General features: G+C 42.9%; 1 protein-coding gene and 1 pseudogene across 4 annotated transcripts in view; both read left to right on the forward strand.

Annotated features, from left to right (window-relative positions):
* JADE2 (jade family PHD finger 2) overlaps nucleotides 1-26,248 on the forward strand; it is a 109,482-nt gene that overhangs the window by 20,307 nt on the left and 62,927 nt on the right. The window lies entirely within an intron of this gene.
* LOC137220804 (ADP-ribosylation factor-like protein 2-binding protein pseudogene) lies at nucleotides 9,497-10,373 on the forward strand (annotated as a pseudogene).

The raw sequence follows: 26,248 nt of genomic DNA on the forward strand, positions 1-26,248 counted from the left end.
TTCCTCCACTAGGACATACCCTGAGCTAAGCTTCATATGGCCAAATGTCTGACTCCATAGAAAGCACAAGAGCAAAGGTAGTCCTTCAAAACTGGGCTTTCTCACTGCTTTAGTGAAGTAGTGACATCCAAGCTATGCTGCTCAGGGACCCCTCTGACAAAGCATAACCAACACCAACAAGAGCTGCATCCTCACTGGGAGACAGAGTGACCAGAAGAACAGCATAGGGAAGAGACAGCAGACCCTGCATGGGACCTTCCTGGACTATTCCAGAGCATTCCCTGGAGCTCCCAGAAATCCTTGGGGCACCAAGCAGGGGGCTGCAGAAGCCCTGCTTGAGCAGGTGGGAGTTAAGAGTCAGGGATATATAAGCTGGAACCATGCCTGGGTCCCCTTGTCCTCACAGGCTAGGGAAGCAGTGTGTGTGTCCCTGCATCCTCCCCATACGTGGAAGCTGCTTCAGTAAACTGTAAGATATAGTATGGTGAGGACATCTTGTATGTAGTGTGAGAGCATGCTGAGAAGCAAGAGGTCAGTGGGAGCTAGCACCTCCAGGGAAGGGCTCCAAGATGAGGCAGGGTGTGTGGTAAGCCTTTCCAGGTTGCTAAGTTTTAGTGGTATAGAGAAGAGAGGACTGGCCTGGCCTGGCCAGTCCAGCCAGCATCAGGATAGAGGCTGGAGAGGCCCACAGAGTCATCATCACCATCTTCTCTGAGGAACTGGATCTCAGGCTTAGGAATATAATGTGTCTCATGGGGGCCTGCAAACCCCTAAGCCCTCCCCTGCATCAGGCCTCACTCCTGCTCATCGACAGATGAGCCTCCCGAGTCTTCTGCAAGTATTTTCCTTTCTTCCTCGCTCACGTTATTCCCCAGCCTGTCACTTTCCAGCACCCCGACATGGCACTGAAATGGCTTTGGCTGGGTGTCACCAGAGTCCTCCTGACTGTCAGATCCATTGAAGTTTTGTGTTTTTTTTTTTTTTTTTCTAATTTTTATTTATTTATTTATGGCTGCGTTGGGTCTTCTTGGCTGTGCAAGGGCTTTCTCTAGTTGCGGTGAGCAGGGGCTATTCTTCGTCATGGTGCGTGGGCTTCTTATTGCGGTGGCTTCTCTTGTTGTGGAGCACGGGCTCTAGGTGCGCAGGCTTCAGTAGTTGTGGCACTCAGGCTTAGTAGTTGCGGCACATAGGCTTAGTTGCTCAGCAGCATGTGGGATCTTCCCAGACTGGGGATCGAACCCGTGTCCCCTGCATTGGCAAGCAGATTCTTAACCACTCACCACCGGAGAAGTCCCAGATCCATTGAAGTTTTAAAAAATAAACAGGTTGCTTGAGATCTAATTCACACACCATACAATTCACCTATTTAAAGTATACAATTCAGTGGTTTTTAGGGTATTCAGAATTGTGCAACGACCACCACAATCAATTTCAGAACACTTCATCACCCTCCTCCTCAGAAAACCATGCCCATGAGGAGTCATTTTACTTTTCCCCTCACACCCCACTTCTAGACCTAGATAACCACTAATCTACTCTCTGTCTTTATGGAGTTGCCTATTCTGGATGTTTCATTTAAATGGACTCACACAGTATGTGGCTTCTTTCACTTACATAATGTTTTCAATGTTCACCCGTGTTGTAGCATATATTAAAATTTCATTCCTTTTTATGGCTGGATAATATTCCATTGTATGGATATATTTCATCTGGTTTATCCATTCATCTGTTCATGGCCATTTAGGTTGTTTCTACTTTTTGGATATTATGAATAATGCTGCTGTGGAATTCATATACAAGTTTTTGTATGGGCATATATTTTCATTTCCTTGAGTATATTGCTAGGAGTAGAATTGCTAGATTATATGGTAACTCTATGTATAATGTTTTGAGGACCTGTCATATTGTTTTTCCAAAGCAGCTGCACTGTTTTACGTTCACATCAGCAGTGCGTGAGGGTTCCAATTTCTCCACATCCTTGCCAACATTTATTATTATCCTTTTCTTTTAATTGAGATATAGTCGATTTACAGTGTTGTGTTAATTTCTGCAGTACAGCAAAGTGATTCAGTTATACATATATATATATACATTATTTTTTATAGTCTTTTCCATCATGGTTTGTCACAGGATATTGAATATAGTTCCCTGTGCTATACAATAGGACTTGTTATTTGTCCATTCTATATATAATAGTTTGCATCTACTAACCCCAAACTCTCACTCCATATGTCCTTTTGATTAGAGTCACCCAAGTAATGTGACAGAGGATCTCATTATGGTTTGATTTGCTTTTCCCTAATGGCTAATGATGTTGAATGTTTTTTTCATGTGCTTATTGGCCATTTGCACTCTGTGTTCTTTGAAGAAATGTATATTCACCTCCTTTGCCCATTTTTTTAAACTGAGTATTTGTCTTTCTATTATTGAGTTGTAAGAGTCCTTTATATATTCTAGATACAAGTCTCTTGTCAGATACATGATTTGTAAAAATTTTCTACCATTATTTGGGTTGTTCTTTTTACTTTCTTGATTATGCTCTCCGCAGCACAAATTTTTTTATTTTGATGAAGTCCAGTTTATCTCTTTCTTCTTTGGTTGCTTGTGCTTTTGATTTCATAGCTAAGAAGCCATTGCCTAATCCAAGTAATAAATATTTATTCTTATGTTTTCTTTTTAAGAGTTTTACCTGTTACATTTAGGTCTTTGATCTGTTTTGAGTTAATTTTTCTATATGGTGTGAGGTAGGGATCCAACTTCATTCTGCATGTGAGTATTCAGTTGTGCCAGCACTATTTGTTGAAGACTGTTCTTCCCCTGTTGAACTGTCTTGATACCCTTGTCAAAAATCAGTTGACCTTAGGGAATTCTCTGGTGGTCCTGTGGTTAGGACTCTGTGCTTTTGCTGCTGAGGACCCAGGTTCAATCCCTGGTGGGGGAACTAAGGTCCTGCAAGCTGTGTGGTGTGGCCAAAAAAAAAAAAAAAAAAATCAGTTGACCTTAAATGTAAGAGTTTATTTCTGAATTTTCAGTTCTATTCTGTTGATCTATATGTCTCATCCTTATGCCAGTATCACACAGTCTTGATTACTGTAGCTTTGTAATAAGTTTTGAAAGCAGGACGTGTTAGTCCTCCTTTTTTGTTCCCCCAGCTTGTTTTGGTTGTTCTTGCTCCATTGCATTAGCACATGAATTTTAGAATCAGCTTGTCAGTTTCTGCAAAGACACCCATTGGAATTTGATGGGGATTGCATTCAGTCTATAGATTACCATCTCAACAACATTAAGTCTTCTGATCCATGGACATGGGATGTGTTTCCACTTATTTAGATCTTTAATTTCTTTAAAAAATGCTTTGCAGTTTTCAGTATATATCTTACACTTCCTTGGTTAAATTTATTACTAAGTATTTTATTCTTTGTGAATTGTTTTCTTAATTCATTTTTGGATTATGTTGCTAGTATAGAGAAATACAATGGGCTTTTGTATATTGATCTTTTTTTTAAGATAATATTTTCTAAATATTTATTTATTTAGGCTGTGCCAGGTCTTAGTTGTGGCCTGCGGACTTCTTAGTTGCAGCATACATGCAGGATCTAGTTCCCCGACCAGGGATTGAACCCGGGCCCCTGCACTGGGAGCACGGAGTCCTACCCACTGGACCACCAGGGAAGTCCCTGTTATTAATCTTATATCCTGAAAACTTGCTGACCTTATTTATTAGTTCTAATAGATGTTTAGTGGATTCCTTAGGAGTTTCTATATACAAGATTGTGTCATCTGTGCATAAAGATGGTTTCACTTCTTTCTGGTCCAGTGACCTTTTATTTCTTTTTCTTGCCTAATTGCCCTGATTAGAAATTCCATTACAGTGTTGAATAGAAGTGATGAGAGTGGACATTCTTGTCTTATTTCTGATCTTCAGGGGAAAGCATTCAGCATCTCCTCATTAAATAGGATATTAGGGTTTTTTGTAGATGTTCTTTATCAGGCTGAGGAAGTTCCTGTCTATTCCTAGTTTGTTGAGTGTTTTTAGCATAAAGAGCTCTTGAATTTTGTCAGAAGTTGTTGAGATTATCATGTGGTTTTTGTCCTTTATTCTATTGCTATAATATATACATTAATTGATTTTCAGATGTTAAACCAACCTGTGCTCCTGAAATAATCATATTTGGTCATGGTTTATAAAACTTTTTATATGTTATTGGATTTGGTTTTCTAGTATTTGTTGAGGATTTTTATATCTATATTCATTAAATATATTGGTCTATAGTTTTCTGGTTTTGATACCAGGGTAATACTGACTTCATAGAACGAGTTGGGAAGTGTTCCCTCATGTTTATATTTTTAAATGACTTGGTTTTCATATTGCAAAAATAAGAAAATACAGAAAAGTACAACTAAAATTAAAGTTACTTATAATCCCACTAAGTAGAGGTAACCACTGTTAATATTTAAGTGCATTTCCTTCCCATTTTTCCTATGCTTATACATGTTAAAATACAAAATTGGCATCATGCTCTATATGGAGTTTGGTATGCTGTTTTGCTTTTTGTTTTTTTTTAATGTTAAACTTACATTTGTGGGGACTACCCTAGTGGCGCAGTGGTTAAGAATCCGTCTGCCAATCCAGGGGACAAGGGTTCCAGCCCTGGTCCGGGAAGATCCCACATGCCATGGAGCAACTAAGCCCGTGTGCCACAACTACTGAGCCTGCGCTCTAGAGCCTGCGAGCCACAACTACTGAACCCATGTGCCACAACTACTGAAGCCTGTGTGCCTAGAGCCCGTGCTCCACAAAAGAGAAGCCACCACAATGAGAAGCCCACGCACTGCCATGAAGAGTAGCCCCCGCTCACCACAACTGGAGAAAGCCTGTGTGCAGCAACAAAGACCCAATGCAGCCAAAAATGAATAAATAAATAAATAAATTTATTAAAAAAATAAATTACATTTGTGGGACTTCCCTGGTGGTCCAGTAGATAAGACTCCACGCTCCCAGTGTAGGGGCCTAGGTTTGATCCCTGTTCAGGGAACTAGACCCTGCATGCATGCCACGACTAAGAAATCCGCATGCCGCAACTAAAGATCCCCCATGGCACAACTGAGACCTGGCGCAGCCAAAATAAATAAATAAATTAAATTAAATAAAGTAACATTTGTGAGCTACAGTGGAATATTATTCACCCATAAAAAGGAATGAAGTACTGATACATTCTGCAACATAGATGAACCTTAAAGACATCATGCTAAGTGAAAAGCCAAACCCAAAACGTCATATATTGTATGATTCCATTTATAGGAAATATCCATATATTAAGGTAAATCCATAGAAACAATGCAGATTGGTGGTTGCCAGGGGCTAGAGAGTGTGTGTGTTTGGGAGGTGGGGGGAATGTGGAATGGAGAGTATGGAATGCTTAGTGAGTACAGGGTTTCTTTTGGGGGTGAGGATAATGTTTAGAACTATTTAGAGGTGGTGGTTGCACAACATTGTGAATACACTAAATGCCACTGAATCGTTCATTTTAAAATGGTTATCTTCATGTTATGTGAATTTGACCCCAATAAAAAAATTACATTTGTGAGCATTAGTGTTTGTGATTTAAAGCTATTTAAAAGTGTGATTCTAAAATATTTTATTAGATTTTTAAAATTACAATATGTACATATTTTGTTGTTATGAAGTAAAGTAGTAGTTAAGGTTTATGTGGAAATCCCAGAATCCCATAATGATTTCTCAGCAGCTACAAATATTTCATTACAGATATACTTTGTTTTACTGTATATCTAAGTCATCTGAAATTATTATTATATTATGCTATAATGAATATCCTTAAAATTGTTTTTTAGAAGTGAGTTATTATTTCCTAAGTTACTAGTTCCTAAATGAGTTGTCATTTACTTAGGATTGATTCCTAGAAGTGAGTGTTTGGGTCAAAAGGGAGGAATCAACATGTGTAAGATTCTTCAAGTTCACTGCCAATTTTTTTACACAGCTTCAGCAATTATAATATTTTAAATAAATCTTTGCTAGAAAAGGCAAAAATATAAGATACTATAGGAGAATATCTTCATAATTTCAGGAGAGAGAAGATTTTATTAAGCTAGACACACTCAAAAAATCATAAAATTAATACATAAATTGAATTATTCTCAAATTAAAATTTCCTGTTCATTAAAATATTACAAGAATTAACTGGCAAGATACAGAGTCAGAGAAAATATCTGCAAAACATATAATTAGTAAATGGCTGTATCCAGAGTATATAAAGAACTTCTATAAATTCATAAGAAAAACAACTGAGTAATAGCGAAAGTACTATGTATAAAAATTTTTGAGTATACCTAAGGTAGTATTTAGAGGAAAATCTATAGCATTAAATGTACATATTTGAAAAGAATTGTTGAAAATATGAGCCAAGGATGCATTTCAGGAAGTTATATTCAAAGTAGAAGAATGAAATAATAAACATAAGAGAAGAAATTAATGAAATAAAAACCAAACATACAATAAAAATTTTTAATATTAAAATTTATTTTTCAAAAAAATAAGGAAATTGAAATACTCTTTATTGTGAAGAAAAAAAGAAAATAAAGAAAAAAGAGAGAATAAATAAATAATAGTAAGAATGAAGAAGGGGATATTACTAGAGATCAATACACATTTAGAAGATACTAAGGGGCTTCCCTGGTGGCGCAGTGGTTGAGAGTCCGCCTGCCGATGCAGGGGACACGGGTTCCTGCCCCGGTCTGGGAAGATCCCACATGCCGCAGAGCAGCTAGGCCCGTGAGCCATGGCCGCTGAGCCTGCGTGTCCGGAGCCTGTGCTCCGCAATGGGAGAGACCACAACAGTGAGAGGCCCGTGTACTGCCAAAAAAAAAAAAAAAGAAGATACTAAGAAGGTATTAAGAACAACAATGCCAATAAATGTAAAAAGTTCAAGTGAAACGGAAAAATCCCTAGAAATAATAATTTATCCAAGGTGGCTCATGAAGAAATGGAAAATCTGAATAGTCTCATAAATATTAAAGAGATTGAATCAGTATTTATCTATTTATTTTTTTAAATTGAAGTATAGTTGATGCACAATATTACATAAGTTACACAATTCACAATTTTAAAGGTTATATTCCATTTATAGTTACTACAAAATATTGACTATATTCCTTGCATTGTACAATATATCCTTGTAGCTTATTTATTTTATGCATAATACTTTGTACCTCTTAACCCCCTACTCCTATATTGCCCCTCCCCCCCTTTCCCTCTTCCCACTGGTAACCACTAGTTTATTCTCTATATCTGTGTGTTTCTTTTTTGTTATATTCACTAGCTTGTTTTATTTTTTTAGATTCCACATATCAGAGATATCATACAGTATTTGTCTTTCTCTGTCTGACATTTCACTTAGCATAATATCCTCCAAGTCCATCCATGTTATTACAAATGGCAAAATTTAATTCCTTTTTTATGACTGAGTGGTATTTCACTGTGTGTATATGTGTACATATACATGTATATGTAAATATGTACACATCTCACATCTTCTTTATCCATTCTTCTGTTGATGGACATTTAGGTTGCTACCATATCTTGACAATTGTAAATAATGCTGTTATGAACGTTGAGGTGCATATATCTTTTTGATTTAGTGTTTTTGTTTTTTATGGATATATACCCAGGAGTGGAATTGCCAAGTCATATGGTAGTTCTATTTTTAGTTTTTTGAGAAAACTCCATACTGTTTTACACAGTGGCTGCACTAATTTGCACCCCCAACAACAGTGTAGGAGGGTTCCCTTTTCTCCATATCCTCACCAACATTGTTATTTGTGTTCTTTTTGATGATAGCCATTCTGACAGGTGTGAGGTGATATCTCATTGTGGTTTTGATTTGCATTTCTCTGATGATTAATGATGTTGAGCATCTTTTCATGTGCAGGTTGGCCATCTGCATATCCTGTTTGGAAAAATGTCTATTCAGGTCTTCTGCCCATTTTTTAATCAAGTTGTTTGTTTTTTGGATGTTGAGTTGTATGAACTGTTTATATATTTTGGATATCAACACCTTATCAGTCATATCATTTGCAAATATTTTCTCCCATTCAGTAGGCTGTCTTTTTGTCTTATCGATGGTTTCCTTTGCTATGCAAAAGCTTTTCAGTTTAACTAGGTTCCATTGGTTTATTTTTGCTTTTATTGCCTTTGCTTTAGGAGACTGATCCAAAAAAATATTGCTATGATTTATGTCAAAGAGTGTTCTGCCTATGTTTTCTCCTAGGAGTTTTATGGTTTCTGGCCTAACATTTAGGTCTTTAATCCATTTTGAGTTTATTTTTGTATATCGTATTAGAGAATGTTCTAATTTCATTGTTTTACATGTAGATGTCCAGTTTCCCCAGCACCACTTATTGAAGAGTCTGTCTTTTCTCCATTGTATATTCTGGCATCCTGTGTCATAGATTGTCTGACCATAAGTACATGGGTTTATTTCTAGGCTCTCTATTCTGCTCCACTGATCTATGTGTCTGTTTTTGTGCCAGTACCATACTGTTTGATTACTGTAGCTTTGTAGCATTGTCTGAAGTTAGGGAGCATGATTCCTCCATCTCTATTCTTCTTTCTCAAGATTGTTTTGGCTGCTCGGGGTCTTTTGCATTTCCATACAAATTTTAAAATTATTTGTTCTAGTTCTGTGAAAAATGCCCTTGATATTTTGATAGAGATTGCATTGAATCTATAGATTGCCTTGGGTAGTATGGTCATTTTAACAATATTAATTCTTCCAATCCATGAACACAGCTGTCTTTCCATCTGTTTGTGTCATCTTCAATTTCTTTCATCAGTATCTTATAGTTTTCCAAGTACAGGCCTTTTACCTCCTTATGTAGGTTTATTCCTAGATATTTTATTGAATCAGTAATTTAAAATCTTCCCACAAAGAAAACTTCAAATCCAGATAGCTTTACCTGTGAATTATAGTGAACATTCACAGAAAATAAAATTTCATTCATACACAAACTATTCTAGAAGTTTTGAAGTTTCTACTCCCAGAAAACCAAAGCTATCCTCCTCAACTCATTTCATGGAATTAATATGACCCTAACCCCCAAATCTGACAGGATCAATATAGGAAAACTAAAGGCCAATCTCACTTATGAACACAGATATAAAAAATGCTAACTGACCTATTATTAAACAAAATTTAAGATCATATGAAAAGTATTATTTTAAAAATTTAGGAGCGTCAAGCTTAGTGAGGCCTGGTAGGGCTTAGAGGCCCGGCTGGCTGCAGCCGGGGAGCCTGAGGTCAGGGCGTCATGCGCAGGCCCTACTGGGCTGGGCCGTAAGCCACAGCCTCGGCAGCTGCAGCGAGATCTTCTGGATGCCGGTTGGGGCTCTGCAGAGCAGAGCAGAGGCTGCGCCTGGGCCATGGGCGGGCGTGGGCGGGGTAGCCCGCCAGCGGCCCGCTCCCTCATGCACGGTGGATGCGGCCACGGTGATGCATGCCCTAGAGGAAGAGAGCTTTGCGCTGTCCATCTTTTCCGCCTCTGATGCAGAATTTGATGCTGTGGTTGGATATTTAGAGACCATTATCATGGATGATGAGTTCCAGTTATTACAGAGGAATTTCATGGACAGGTACTACCAGGAGTTTGAAGACACAAGAGAATAAGCTCACCTACACACCTATTTTTATAGAATCTATTTCTGTGGTAGAAAAGTATATGGAAGAACAGCTGTTGGAGCAAATTCCTGGATTTAACATGGCGGCTTTCATTACAACTTTACAGCACCATAGATGAAGTGGCGGGTGATATTTTCGACATCCTGCTCACGTTTACGGGTCTTCTGGCTTTTAAAGAAATGTTTCTGGACTATTGAGCAGAAAAAGAAGGCTGGGGACTGGACTTAAGCAGCGGTTTAGTGGTGACTTCATTGTGCAAATCATCTTCTATGCCAGCTTCCCAGAACAATCTGTGGCCCTAGGTCCCACCTCCAGGTAATGGGATCTTTCTAGACATCACCAGCCCAATAGACTGGGAGAGGCTTTGGCTAATGATGTCAGAAGAATACATCTTGGAAAGACTGACTCTGTTCTGCAACTCTTCGTTAATGTTAAGTATTGATGGGTCAGGAGAAAATTAGCTGACTTTCCTGGGACACATTCTTGTCTTCAGTAACCCTAGTACTCCTCCCCGAGTAGACACGTCTCTCAGGAGCTTCTGAGTATGGCTCCTGCATTAAGCCCAAGTCCAGCATTCCACCTGGGGGACACTTCCCCAGCATACATGTTGGTGTGTCCATGTGGGAAGAACCCACCATCATCAACTGTCTTGGCCCAGCAGGCCTTGCATGTCCCATGAGACTTTTTGTGGACTCACAGCTTTTTATATGGGTCAGAGTTTCAGTCCTGCAGTCTCAATGGGGTTTTTGACTGGGAGTATTTATCTAGGGTTTAACTCAAGCTAGCTGACCATCTCAAGATTTTTGAAAATCCTACTATCACAGTTCATCTTGGCTGTAGGAATCAACTTAGAGAGACTTCCTTTACCTAGAAGGTACATGTGAAAATCAATTCCTAGTCTTACATGTACAGTCCTTGTATCACTTTCTTCTGCTCCTGATGTAGTTCCATAGTTTCTATAACTCTCGTTTACGTGGTTTTTTTAAAAATAAGTTTATTTATTTATTTATTTTTGGCTGCGTTGGGTCTTCATTGCTGTGCACGGGCTTTCTCTAGTTGCAGCAAGTGGGGGCTACTCTTCGTTGCGGTGTACGTGCTTCTCACTGCGGTGGCTTCTCTTGTTGTGGAGCACAGGCTTCAGTAGTTGCAGCACACAGGCTCAGTAGTTGTGGTGCACGGGCTCAGTAGTTGTGGCTCGCAGGTTCTAGAGCACAGGCTTAGTAGGTGTGGCGCACAAGCTTAGTTGCTCCGCGGCATTTGGGATCTTCCCAGACCAGGGCTTGAACCCGTGTCTCCTGCATTGGCAGGCGGATTCTTAACCACTGCGCCACCAGGGAAGCCCGTTTACATGTTTTTGGAAAAATATTTTTATAGACGAATACTCAGGCTAACCTAGTGGATATAATCTTAGAACTTCCATGATTACCCACTTCAAGATCAAAGTATTATATGCTGTGTGCTTTTTGGCTATTAGTGTTATGAAAGCAAAAATGCTTTCTATGTTGGTGTTCCTATTTTACTGGGCACCAATGAATGTATGCTGGAAATGGTCTAAAAGGTTTCCTTTTCTTAGAGAATGTTAGTATTTGTGCAGGTTTGCTTAAAACCCTTTCTTTGTAAATCAGCTCCTTAGGTTTTCTGTTGGGGTTGGGGCTCTGCACTTCCTTCTTGCTGTCAAAATAATCCTACCAAGACAGTGTTCCACTGGTCTAGCTCCGTAGGGGATAGCAAACAGCTTTACTGGCAATCTGTCTGCTTGGATTTAGTACAGTGTTTGATAGAACATTACTGACCAGAAAACATGGATGTCACATCTCTAGAAAGAAAAACTATAGTGGTTCAGTTCCTAATGTGTACCTTAGCTTTTTTTGTTTTGTTTTTTATTTTTTATTTCAAGTAGAAGTAAGAATCTCTACTGACTTTTCACTTGGCTGTTCTGGTTTTAAAGGATGAACTATAGGCTGTGTTTTTCTGTACCAACATGGTGCTTATTAAATACTTTTGTACCATGAGTAAAATTTGAGGTGTTTTGCAAAAATCAAAGGAAAAAAAATAGGATCTTATGATCAAGTTATAATTAATTTTATGAATGCAAGTTTTGTTTAATATTTGAAAACATTAATTTATCACGTTAACAGATTAAAGGAGAATAACCTTATGGTTATCTCAATAGATGCAGAAAAAGCATTTGATAAAACTCAACATCCACTGAATCAAATGGATGAATAATTCAAAAAAAATTTTGCCAAACTGGAACTGGAAAGAAAATTCCTTAATTTTCTAAAAGCTTCTTTTGAAAAATAACTAATGCAAGTATCATACTTAGTGGTGAAACATTGAAAGTTTTCCCTTTGAGAATTGGAACAAAACAAAGATATCCATTACTACCACTTTTTTTCAACATTATACTGGAGCTTATGGCCAGCACAGCGAAGAAAGAAAAGGAATAAAGACTGGAAAAGGAAGAAACAAAACTACCATTATTTATAGATGATAGGATAGTTTACAGAAGAAATAAAAAATAATCTACCAATAATTAGAACTATTAAGAGAGTTCAGCAAGTGTCCTGGACTTAAAAAAAATCAATGTGCTTAATAGCAGCAACAAAGAGAAAATTTTAAAAGGATAGCATTTGTAATATCAATTAAAAATGCCAAATCACTAGGAATAAACCTAATAAAAGTTGAGTAAATCTCCAATGCAGAAAAAATGAAAGCATTATGGACAGAAATTAAAGATCTCAATAAGTGGAGATATGGTGTTCATGGATTGGAAGACTCAATATTACAAATATTGTCCGTTCTTCCCAAAGTGATCTACAGATTCAATTTTATTTCTAATAAAAACTCAAAAACTCATCAGTATTTTTTTGTGGAACGTGACGAGATGATTCTTAAATTTATATGGACATGCAAAAGACCAAGAATAGCTAAGTCATTCTAGAGGAAGAACAAGGCTAGATGAATTGCTGTACCAGATTACTATATATTTATAGTAATTAAGAGAGTATGGCATTGATTGGGGGATAGACAATTCAATGGACTAGAGAGGAAGTTATGCAAACAGACCTGCATATCCAGATGCTTGATTTGTGACAGAGATGGCACGTGTAGCAGTGACAAAAAGACAGACTCTCAATGGAGTTGGCTGGAACAATTTGATATCCATATCAAAAAAGAATGAAATTGGAGGGACTTCCCTGGTGGCACAGGGGTTAAGAGTCCACCTGCCAGTGCAGGAGACGTGGGTCCGAGCCCTCATCTGGGAACATCCCACATGCCAAGGAGCAAGTAAGCCCATGCGCCAGAACTACTGAGCCTGCGCTCTAGAGCCCTCGAGCAACAGCTACTGAGCCCACGTGTCACAACTACTGAAGCCTGCACGCGCAGACCCCGTGCTCCACAGCAAGAGAAGCCACTGCAATGAGAAGCCTGTGCACCGCAACTAAGAGTAGCCACTGCTCGCCACAAGTAGAGAAAGCCCGCGCGCAGCAACGAAGACCCAATTCAGCCAAAAATAATTAATTAATTAATTAATTTTGAAAAGAATGAAACTGGACCCCTATCTCACACCATACACCAAAATCAACTCCAGGGGCATATGGACTTAAATATAAAAGGGAAACCTGTAAAGTTTCAAATTAATAATGTAGAAGAATATCTTCATAATCTTGGGTAAGGAAAGTTTTCTTAAAGCACAAAAAGCAATACTACAAAAGAAAGGTGAATAAAATGAAGAATTACCATTCATCAAAGACATTAAGGGAGTTAAAAGGCAAGCTACAGAATAGCAGAAGATAACTGCAACAGATAAGATTAACAAAGGGTTTTATCCAGAACTCATTAGAATTAATAATAAAAGACAACCTAATAGAAAAATGGGCAATTCAAACTCATCCAGTTGTATACATTAAATATGTACAGCTTTTTTTTTTTTTTTTTTGCGGTATGTGGGCCTCTCACTGTTGTGGCCTCTCCCATTGCGGAGCACAGGCTCCGGACGCGCAGGCTCAGCGACCATGGCTCACGGGCCCAGCCGCTCCGCGGCATGTGGGATCTTCCCGGACCGGGGCACGAACCCGTGTCACCTGCTTCGGCAGGCGGACTCTCAACCACTGCGCCATCAGGGAAGCCCTGTACAGCTTTTTTTAATATCAGTCATACCTCAATAAAGTGGTTTTAAAAGAAATAAATAAGTAATAATTTAAAAATAACTTGGCAGAAAGAAAAAGAAAAATGGACAAAAGATAGGCACTTTGAAAAATAAGAAACTCAAAGGCCAATAACGTTAAAAAACAGTGCTCAATTTCTTTGATAATCAGGGAAATGCAAATTAAAATCATGATGAGATACCATTACACACTTATCAAATTGAATAAAATTTAAAAGTCACGATACCAAGGATCAGCAGAAATATTCATCCATGTAAATCTACACAAACTTGTGCAACCACTTTGGAAAACAGTTCAGCATTACTCAATTAAGCTGTAAATAACATTCTCTAATGACCCAGCAATTCCACGCCTAGGCAAATATCCTACAGAAAGAGTGCTTATAGGACAGGAAACATGGACAAGAATGATCACAGAAGCTGTGTTGTAAATAGCCCTGTCACAGGTCAGGTTCCCAGGAAACAGATGCTGAGATGGAGTTTGGGGTGCCAGAAGTTTATTGAGGATGTGAGGGATCAGCATCTATGAAAGGGAGAGAAGCAGGACTGAGCAGAAGTCAAACTGTGATGCAGGTTCAGTGAAGTCTAGGCCATCTTGGTAGGGAACTCTGGAGCAAATATTCTGCATCTGAATACTCCTATAGCGGATAAAAATGGCCCAGCCTCTATATCCTTCCTTTGTTCAGTCACACCATGCAGTCTGCTCTGGGAAGAGGCAAGGCACTATCTGTAGCTCAGGTGGACCCTGAAGAAGCTATGACTGATCACACTCCCTGCAACTGGACAGCAAATCCTTCCTTGAGGAGGGATCTGGGTGGCACATCTTTGCATCTGACACAAGGCCAAACTGGCAACAACCTAAATGTCAGTACTGAAGAGAGGTTAAACTCTGCTATGTTCATACAACATACCCATAATTCCCCAGTGTTTCCTCCTGTACCTCTGAGGCCCATCTGTTCTAGGGCAACCAATGATCCTATCCTTGCCAATACTTAATTTGGACAGTCTTTTTAAATGCTAGTTCTTCTAGCATGTAGTTTTTTTGTTTTTGTTTTTGTTTTTGTTTTCGGTACTCAAGCCTCTCACTGTTGTGGCCTCTCCCGCTGTGGAGCACAGGCTCCGGACGCGCAGGCTCAGCAGCCATGGCTCACGGGCCCAGCCGCTCCGCGGCACGTGGGATCTTCCCGGACCGGGGCACGAACCCGTGTCCCCTGCATCGGCAGGCGGACTCTCAACCACTGCGCCACCAGGGAAGCCCATAGCATGTAGTTTTAATGAGTATTTCCCTAATGACAAATGATGTTTAGCATCTTCTCGTGTGTTTGTTATCTAAATATCTTCTTTGGTAAAGTTTTCTTCAATTCAGTTCTTTTGCCCATTTTAAAATTGAGTTGTGTATCATTTTTGTATCTTTGTATGTGTAATTTTGTATATGGCTCATACATATAGGCTTACAATCCATATCAACCTAACTTTTGTACATGGTCTATGGTGTGAGTAAGGATCAAGATTCATTATGTTGCATATGGCTATCCAATAGTTCCAGCATGATTTGGTGGAAAGATCGTTTGTTCCCCGTTGGGTTGCCTGGGTACCGTTGAAAATCAATTGATCGGGTATGGTGTGGGTCTGTTTCTGTCTTTACACTAATATCACACTTTTTACACTAGCTTTTTAATTTACCTGAATTCATTTAGTATAAGATCTAAAGGTAAAATCTGGATTTGTTTTTTCTCAAACAGTTAACCAGTTGTCCCTGGGGGGGAAAATATGCTTTCCTCTCTACTGTTTTAAGGGCCGAGTTCATTATATACAGATTATACCCTATATAAGAGTCTATTTCTGGGCAATTCTCTTTCATTGACATGTCTGTGGTTTTACTCTCAGTTCTATGAAGAGTGTTTTGACTAATATTCCTACCTGGGAGTAAGAGGGAGCCCAGAGCTCCAGTTGCTCTGGGAAGACTGCCTCTCCTCAGACCTCCAGACCACCGTCAGCAGGAGTGAAGAGGGCTCCTGACCTTTACTGTCTCCTCCCACCTCCCGACAAACCCAACCTGGCCACCACCCTCTGCCTTGGACCCCTCAGGCTGCTCTCATCAGTCCCTTCATCCCCGTTCGTATCAGTCCCCACAAGAGGCCCAGAATTCTCAGGGCATCCCTCACCCCAGGACTCTAAGCCCCATGTGGCTCTGTATTTCCCTCTTTGACCCCATTGCCCAGCCTACCCCACGTCCAGAAACCCTTTCACTGGACTCGCTGAAACTCATGATCTGGCAACAGTAAACTCCCCCATATCCTCAACTTCATTTCGAAATGTCCCTTTTGCTTTCTTGCTCTAATGAAAAACTGCCTCTCCTGTAAGGACTCCATTCTCCCTACAGCCTCTCAAGTGGTGGCTGTTTTCCCTCTAATGGTCCTTGTGTCCCTGAGTCTAGGAGTGGGCGGTGCCCATTTTGCTCCTCAGTGCCACTTCTAGACAGTTTGCCCTCCTCCTTAGAAACACCCATGTTTGGAAGCCATGTCATCAGAGAAGACCACCCATTTCTCCCCCTTTTTGCAGTCATTTATAGACTTCCTTGTCACTCTCCATCATTCCTTCAAGATTATAGCTCCTGGCCCACAGTCACCCTCTCCAAGGCCACTCCTGCCTTGGTTTTTATTTCAGCATTCATGTAAATAAACAGACCCCTTGGCCTCCTCTTCATGATCTTGGCTTCCACAGTGCCTCAGCCTCTCACTCCCATAACCAGACTTTAAACTGGTTGTGACCTGTCAGTGCACTCCCTTCATCACCTCAGTTTCATGCATACCGTTCTCCAGTAAACACTGCCTCTCTCTCCAGCTCACTCCATCTAGTACCCCCCTCCACCAGTTCTTTGGGGAACCAATCAAGTGTTCATTGCCCCACTTCCCTCCTCACCCAGCTCAGAGTTCATGATGCAGTATTATACTCTCTCCCTTGCCCCTCACTGCCCTATAGTCACCTGGCAAAACCACATCCCTGGTTAAACTCAACCCTCTAGCTACTCTCCACCTGCAGCCACAGGCTGCCCAGGACTGAAGAAAAAACCCACAACTGAGCTGAGCAGCCTCGCTTTATTTATTTATTTATTAAAGTGGTTTAGAACCTTTTTTAATTATTATTTTTTGATTTGTATACAATTTTAAAGGGTTACTTTCCATTTACAGTTATTACAAAATATTGGCTATATTCCCCGTGTTGTACAATACATCCTTGAGCCTATCTTACATCCAGTAGTTTGTACCTCTTCCTCCCTCATCCCTATGTTGCCCCTCCCCGCACTGGTAACCACTAGTTTGTTCTCTATATCTGTGAGTCTGCTTCCTTTTTGTTACACAGCCTCACTTTAAATTAATGCCACAACCCTCCCTAAGTGAGACCTAAAAGCTTCCCAGCAATCATACTTCATCCCCAAGTCTCCTCACACCCTCTCTCCCAGCGGATTGCTCAGATCTCCTCCTCCACCTCACTCTCAGCTGACAACCTCTTCCTAGCTTAAGAAAATAGAAGAGAAGTTCCATGGGCTCCACCACTACTTCCTCCACCCACCTGCATCTGTGCTCATCAACTCTGCCTTCCATTTCGCTAATGTGGGTGAACCTTCCGTGCTCCTATTTAAGGACAGCCCCCTTTTTTGTGCACCAGATGCCATCTCTACCTGTTTACTCAAGGACTTCAGTCCAACATTTATTCCCCCTTCTCACTTGCATCATCAAAATTCCCCTCTCTCCAGCATTATTCCCATCAATGCACAAAAATACTGTAATTTTTCTACCTTAAAGAAAAACCTTCTCTTGGCCTTATATCCCCCTCAAACTGTCACCCTATTTCTCTGCTCCTATTTATGGCACAACTCCTGGAAGGAACTGACTCTCCTTGCCGCCTTCCAGTCCTTTCCTCCCTTCCTTTCTCCCATCCGCTCCCATCAGCCCTCACTGCTACGGCAAGACTGCCTCTGTCAAGGGTTCTCCACGTTGTTGAATCTCAAGCCTCACTTTCCTTGCCTCTTCATAGAATGTGGGAGTTCATCTGTCCCTCCTTGGCGCCCGGATTATCACCCCCCTCTCCTGGTTCCCCTCCTGCCTCTCTGGTTGCTCCTTCACCAGCCCCTTTGCTGGTACTTCTTCATCTCTAAGGCTTAATCCCTAGACCCCTTATCTCCACTCACTCTGTTGTTCATCTCCCCCAGTGTCCTGGCTTTAAATATAATTCGGTTGTTGACAACTTCCAAATTTATATCGCTGGCCTAAATCTTTTTCTGAATTCCCACTCATATTGTCTCTAGGCAGTCTCCTGAAGCTGAATCATGGCTGCCCCCCTCCAATCAGGCCCAAGCTTACCAAGTCTGCCTGGTCCAGAGCTCGCCCACATCCCATGTAGACATTTGAGTTTTAAACCCCATTAGAGGATGAAAGTTAAGACTTTTCCTCTGCATGGGCCTCTGGAGCCAGGGCAGTTGGAGTGGCTGAGCAGCTCAGGGGGAAGCACTCCTGGGTGGGTCAAGGTGACCACTGTGGCTGCATCATACATGTATACCGGTGCCTGCCCCTCAACACCAGTGCACTCTGCCTGCTCTGTGTCTCCTTCCGGCCTTCCTCCCCAGGTGCAGGGACATAGTGACTTTCCAGGAAGGTCCAGTCCTGAGGACACTGCCCATCTACCTTGTGTCCTCAATGCATTGTCTCACCTCTGGACTCCTTAGCTCTCCGGAACCCCGTGGTGACCAGGACAAGTGCGGAGCTCTATAAGAGCCCTCTGGCTCCTTTCCTACCTTCTCTGGGCTTACTCCTCTGGAGCCATACCTAACCTGGGGAACCCACCTGGGCTTTCTTTTTTATTTAATTTTTCTTTTAATTTATTTTTGGCTGTGTTGGGTCTTTGTTGCTGCACACAGGCTTTCTCTAGTTGTGGCGAGCAGGGGCTACTCTTCTTTGCGGTGCACGGCCTTCTCATTGCAGTGGCTTCTCTTGTTGTGGAGCACGGCCTCTAGGTGTGTGGGCTTCAGTAGTTGCAGCACGTGGGCTCAGTAGTTGTGGCATACAGGCCCTAGAGGGCACACGCTTCAGTAGTTGTGGCATGTGGGCTCAGTAGTTGCACCACGCAGGCTCTAGGGCACACGGGCTTCAATAGTTGTGACGCATGGGCTTAGTTGCTCCAAGGCATGTGGGATCTTCCCGGACCAGGGATCAAACCCGTGTCCCCTGCATTGGCAGGCAGATTCTTAACCACTGCGCCACCAGGGAGGTCCCCCACCTGGGCTTTCAAGGTGGGTTACGGGTCCTCCCAGACCAGTACCCACAGATGGGAGGCCGAGAGCGCTGTTCACTGCAGCAGGAGGCATCCATTTTCCAAGAAGCCTCCTGAGTGGGCTTCTTAACATCGGATGAGACATAGGGCAGTCTTCTCCTCCCCACACCACTCAAGGCTGCAATTTTGCAAACCAAGAATTAAAGGCTGCAATGCTCAACGCCCTGTGGTCTCCCAAAGTGGGAGGATCCTAAAGGAGGATCAGCTTCCCTTAGAAGGCACATTGGCAGGAGGTACCCGGGTAAACAAGCAATCTTGAGGCAATGCTAATCTGCTTCTTCCTCTTCTTCAGAGTGTCTGGCTGAGTCTAAATTGAATTATTAATCTAGTCCTGTGTGCCCGTGTCACTTTTCCAGACAACCAGTTTATTCATGACTTGCCCACTATCAATTTCAACATGCAATTTGCAATGAAATTTGACTGATCATCAATACCATAATTAGTTGCAAATGTCTGTGCTTGTATTTGTTTGGTGTAGGGGCTTTTTCATTAAAGTGACGGAGGCCAGTAAATGCCATGACTTTGCTCTGGGATATAGGACTAGCAGCAGCTGTTGTGTCTTGGGCCAGAAACAGGTGGGTTGGTAAAAAGACTGTGGGGATTTGAAGCTGCAGCACCAGGAGTTGTGTTTTCACCTTAATACGTTTGTGTTCACAAAGAGGAATCTAAGTTGGGCAGATAATAACATGTGTAACCCTTGAGGAAGAAGGGAACTGGGGTTACTTTGCTTGGCCTCTCCCTCACTCTCCCCAGGTCTGCTTGTATACCTCCAGTAACAGGGGGCTTACTACCAGCTGAGGCAGCTCTACTTAGCAATTTCTTCCTTGCCTGGCTCCCACCTGCCAGTTGTATGTCTCTCCCACTTAGTCCAGGGTTCTGGTCTCAACACAGAAATTGGCACATTGCATGAGCTTGGGCCAGTCTCTGAGCCTCAATTTATCCATCTGGAAAAAGGGAATTATGCAGTTGTCTTATCTCAAGGATTACGACAGTCAGACTTTTTAGCTGCAAGCAACAGAAATTGACTCTTAACTTAAGCAGATCAACTTACTTGACTTAAGCTAAATTGATTTAAGCCAAAAAATAATAAGGATATTGAGCAGCTGAGAGAGTCGAGACTCTCTGGGCAGAACAAAGAAGCAGCTCCATAGACTGCACCACTTCTAACAAGGCCCCAGATCACAGTGCAGTACTCAGTCAGGACCTTGCTGCCATCACTGTCACCACTACTACCATGCACTAGGATGTGCAGGCTGGGCTGCACCATCCTGTCGATGCCCTCGGGTATCACAGTCTCCACCACCCCAGAACGCGGACCTGCTGCACTCACGATAACCAAGTGCTTCTTTGGGCCTCTAGCTCCTGGGTCACAATCTGGAGCCTGTGTGTCTGATTGTCAGAGCCTAGGTCACGGGCCCTTGCCCAGCCACAGGGAGGCTGGGAAACAAATGCACGTGGTACTTTCAGCCGCTCTGGTGGGAAGTGGGCTCTGCCTCAGAATGAGGGGAATTCCCCATCACAGGAAGAGGGTTCAGATCCTGGGTAGCCAAAAAGAAGAACAAAGAATCAAATATGATAGTAGATGTTAAAGAGGTTTGAAAAGGTATCAAGCTCCACACACCTGCTAAAAGTTATGATTCATTCTAAAAATATTTCTGCAGATACAGAAGGGAGAAAGTTGTGGTCTCTGCCCTCAGAGAGAACACAGTACAATCAGGGAGTAAGGAGGCAAGGGCCAGATGACCCCTGCTCCAGGCAGGGGCTGGTAACTCTTGTGGATTTCAGGGTGCCCAGATTATACACTGATTAACTATGATGTACCTAGTCCCAGTGAAGTGGACAATATTTGGGGGTTTCTGATGCAATCCAACATTTTCTTGGAAGTGGGTGGTATCTCATATTCTCATTGTATCCTAGAGCTATGCATCAGTCCCCTGATGTCTTGTATAGACCCAGGCCCAAGGATTCCTGCCTATACACATCTATTCCCTGTTGAGAACTGTTGTGGTTCCCCTGCTTAGTATCCATTTCTCCTCTTCTGGTAACAGCCACCCAACTTTCACCTGAGGAACTACTCTTGTCATTTTCACCCTGGGTACTTCAGGTGGTTAATTCCCTTTCTTGAGAGTCACATGTGAATCAGGCCTGGACAATCAGAGCAGCCTAATGCATTGTGCGCTTTTCAGAGTTCCATAATAGTTGGTTTAGGGATGGGGAGTGACACAAGCCAAGCCGTGAGTTCTAATCGGAGCCATACCAGGTATTTGAGTGGCCTAGAAAAAGATGTTGTCCTTTCATGGACTTGGAGATGTGAGGGTGTCATCTTGCAGCTGTTTGCAGCTGTCTTGCCATCACAGTCTAAGAACAGGGTCAATTCTAAAGAAAGCAGAAATGAAAAATAGCCTGGTCCTCAACAAGGACCTACTGTATAGCACAGGGAACTATACTCAATATTTTGTAATAACCTATAAGGGAAAAGAATCTGAAAAAGACTATATATATGTATAAATGAATCACTTCGATGTACAGATGAAACTAACACAACATTGTAAATCAACTATACTTCAAAATAAAAAAAGAATAACCTGGTCCTAATGGCATTTTTGAGACCCTGGACCAAGCTGTGCCTGAAGCCCCTGAACTTTTCCATTATGTAAACCAACCAAACAAACAAATAAATAGATCCCTTTTGCTTAAGTAAGTTTGGGTGAGTTTCATATTACTTAAAGCTAAAAAAGTCCTAATTGATTCCCCCCCCTACACACACACTCTGCTAAAGCACCAGCCTTGAGCCAACTCCTTAGGAATAGCCACAATGAAGTCAACAGAGGGCGTTCTCTCTGGTACGGTAGTTCTTCAGAGCCCCATGATAAGGCAAGTCTCCCCAATCATTCCATTTTACAGATAGGAACACAGAGGGACAACTAACCAACAGCCCAGGGTACACAGCATCAACCTATGAATGAGGGGACTCTGGTACCATCCCCCAACCTCCCCAAATCTCAACCTCCCCAAATCTCAGAAGCCAGTATGAGGATGTATAGCTAGAAACAAGCTGATCATATGGCTGAGGCAATTGTTGGTAGGATATCCAACCAAGAACATACATGGTCTATGTAGAGTTCAAGAAACTAACCTAGGTCTATTATAGAATTCTTCTTGGCATCAGGGTAATAATTAAACTGAGGGCCCCTGGCCGCACCTGTCCAGGTCTTCTCAAAGACATCTCTAGGGCTTTCTCTCACAAGGCACCCCCACCACCACCCCAAAGGAGCCATGTGTGCTGGTTGACCATCATTGCTTTGAGCAGTGAGCAGTAAGCTAACTATGGCGTTTGCTCTTAACGACCCGCCTTCAAAGCGTAGAAAGCATTACTCAAACTTTAAGGGAGCCACCTTCTTTCCCAAGATACTGAGGGGGGCTTCTTTCAGAGATGCAGTCAGCTCCGTCATTCCAGGGAATGAAGACCCGGACCAGGGAGAGTGACTTGAGGACAGAATCTACCTCTGAGAAACCCTGCTTGAAGGTGTTGACAGTAGCATGGAATGGAGGTCCCATGAATTAGAAACTGCTCAGTAAGGGACCAGATGGGGACCTTCCTTACCAGGCTCTGAGAACAGCCTGCCAGCCCCTAGCAGTCCTGAGCTGCTAAGTCAGTTACACAGGTGGACAAGACCTGTTCAGGCACGTGGAGCCCCTGTTGTATTTATGGCACCGTATGACAATGTTGGGATGCCTAACCCTACATGGAATCTCACTGTTCTTACCCACAGTCAGAAAAATGGGTTTCCCAGAATGGTCCCAGCTTCAAATATTCTGTCCAGTTGTCAGACCCCATGTTCCAATTTGGGCCCATTGATGCCTGAAAAGGACTCCGTTACCTCTAGGGCTAAGGATTTGGTACTGCATGTATCTTGCAAGCCCCAGTGCCCCCCCACAAGCCCAAGCTCTGCAGAATTGTTAGCAGGCTGAGGGTAGGATCTGTGGGCCTGTGGGTATGGGGGCATCATTTCTGAATCACTTTTGGAATTGGGCAGGCAAGTATTTGTAGCCTTAAGAAATGGGTTGAGACATTGCCTTGAATCTCTCTCTCCTTCAGTTCTAAGTTTCTTCACAAAAGCATCACTGCCCACTCATACACACTCACACCCAGCCCAGGTCAGGCATCCATACCTTTTGCCTGCCTCTAGAACAGTGGTCTGCAAACTATTTGTGTACAGGGTCAGACAGTAAATATTTTAGACTTTGTGATCCATAGGTCCATACGGTCTCTTGCAGCTACTCAACTCTGCCTTGTAATATGAAAGTAGCCAGAAACAATACGTAAATTAATGGGCTTGGCTGTGTTCCTTTGTTTATGAACACTGAAATTTGAATTTCATATAACTTCTACTTGTCATGAAATATTGTTCTTCTTTAATTTTGTTTTCAACCATTAAAAAATATAAAAACAGGGCTTCCCTGGTGGCACAGTGGTTGAGAGTCCACCTGCTGATGCAGGGGACACGGGTTCGTGCCCCGGTCCAGGAAGATCCCACATGCCGGGGAGCGGCTGGGCCCGTGAGCCATGGCCGCTGAGCCCTGCGCGTCCGGAGCCTGTGCTCCGCAACGGGAGAGGCCACAACAGTGAGAGGCCCGCATACCGCAAAAAAAAAAAAAAAAAAAAAAAAAATATATATATATATATATATATATATATATATATATATATATAAACAATTCTTAGTTCATGGGCTATAAAAAATAGGCAGAGGGCCAGATGAGGCCCTCAGGCCATAGTTTGCCAATTACCTGTTCTAGAATGTGCCACCCTGGGGCCCAGACTCCCAGAGTCACTGAGGCGGTCATGTCCTATAGAAATATGGGTGGTAATAAAGTGATCAAGCCCAGAACTGAGAGGTTTCCCAGGATGTGGGATTCTGGGTGCTAAAACCAGGACAGTTGGTCATCCTAGATAGTAGTCAATTACCCAAAGAGATGGGCTTCAGGAAGCAGCTGGCCAGGATTCCAGAGTGACCCCTTAGAGCCTGCCCCACGCACTGCCTATTCCTTGCAGTTTGTGGTGGGGCCTTGTCCCACTCTGCTTGGCCCTCAGCAGGGAGATGCCCCCTCCTCCAAGCGAGAAATCCTCTGTGGTCTGGGAGCTCTCAAAAGGCAGGAAGTTGAATCATCAGCTCTGGTAACGTCTCAGTCAGCCTGTGGGTCGGCCTGGGGAGCTCAGGGCTCCAGGCCCAGGGGGCTGGCTCCACACTTTGTTTGCTGTTTTCTCTGAAAGGAAAGCTCTAGAAGGAGGCTTCCACTGAGGTTTCTGAAGAAACGAAAGCTGTTACATCAGGTGGGGGAGGAGAGCTGGATGGCAGGTCCATTGGGGCACTCACCCAGCTTTGGCCTGAGCTTGCTGTGTGACCTTCAGTTATTCTCTCACCCTCTCTGTTTCTTGGCTTTGGCTTCTACCACAAAAATGCTGATTCTTGAAATCCCCTTGAATTAAGAGTGTGGATGGTAACTTAGGAGAGCATCCTAGCTTTCTGGAGGACTTATTCTAGCTTTACGACCAGGGACGAAGGATACTCAGATACACATCCTTGTCTCCCATTCACCTGGGAGCAGGACCTGACCAGCTACCCTGGTTCAGACTGCAGAGGCTTTAGGAAGGTGACAAGACTGGATTTAAGGGACTGAAGGAGAGGGGCAAAGGAGGAGTAGCAGATTAAAGAGGGATACCCACAGGTAATAACAGTGATACTCTCTACCACCTGTTCTTCATTAAGCACTCACTCTGTGTCAGCCCCTGGATGATAGCATTTGATCCTCACAAGACCCTCTGAGATAACGACTGTCATTATTTCTGTTTTATAAGTGAGGCAAATAAGGTCCAAAGAGGTCAAGTACCTTGCCCATGTTCAAACAGCTGCCACGTGGTGGAGCAGGCATTAACCACCTTGTTAGACTGAAGCTTTGAGGTTCGGGGCTGTGGGCTGTACTCAGGAAGCCCACAGACGGCAGTGGGGAGGGATGAGCTTCCCAGAGAAGTCTAGGGGAGGGTGGGGGGAGAAAGTGTTCTTCCTTCCTGATACTGCACAAGGACCTCCAGAGAATAGTTAGAAGTCTGGGGTTTGCTGGGCTGGGAGATCAAGCCCCTGGAGGAGACCAATGACACCCCACAGGTTCTCCAGAAGGTCTCCATGGGCCTGGTGAGGAAATTGGACACACAGCAGGGTTTGCTGCAGAGCAGAAGCAAAGAACAAAGACAGCCGGCCCTGCTCCAAAGGCACCCCCTGGATACTCTGTATGCCCCTCCCTGCCTGCACGTGGGTACCATACTCAGGGCTCAGACGGTGGGCCACAGGGTCCATGCCATGCCCTGCTGGGTTTCCCTTTTCCTCTGCAAGGAAGGGGACAATGGGAGATCAGCGGGTCTAACCATGTGTAGCAGAGGACCAAGCCCAAGAGGGGCCACTGACAGAATGTACTTCCTGGAGTGGAGGCAGCCCCCAAATTAGGTGTCCTCAGTAACCCAGCTGGTAGACAGTCCTGGGGAAAGACACCAACCCAGCTATCCAAGCCACTGACTGGACCCCCAACATGGGCTCAGGCCAGGCCTAGAGATGCCTTCTCTGATTAGCAAGTAGGTTCCAAGCTAAGCTTAGCCAAACCTCTGAGCGTACCTTACCCTCTCTGGGGCACCATGAAATTCTGCACGAATCCCTTAATCTAAAAACGGTTTTATTGATGTCTGCTATGTGGGCAGTGACTGGATTGGTAAGAGCGGGGATGTTAGAAGCTTCATTAGCTTAAGGACCTACTAGGGGCCAGGCCTGGACTGATGCCTTGGGGTAGATGTAGGGGGTCTGGAGTCTGCGTGCAGGGGCTGAGGCTACCCTCCTGACACTTGGACCTGTACTGGACCTTCACTCCCCCGCCCACCCCCCTCCCCGCCACATAGGCCTCAGGAGCCAAACTCCTTGCAGACAGTTGGCTTCTATCACCTGGCTATTTTAGACAGCCCCACTGAGCTGGACTTGATTATGGCGAAACTGAAATGGCTCCCTAT

This window comes from Pseudorca crassidens, chromosome 3 (genome assembly GCF_039906515.1).
Source record: "Pseudorca crassidens isolate mPseCra1 chromosome 3, mPseCra1.hap1, whole genome shotgun sequence".
Lineage (NCBI taxonomy): Eukaryota > Metazoa > Chordata > Mammalia > Artiodactyla > Delphinidae > Pseudorca > Pseudorca crassidens.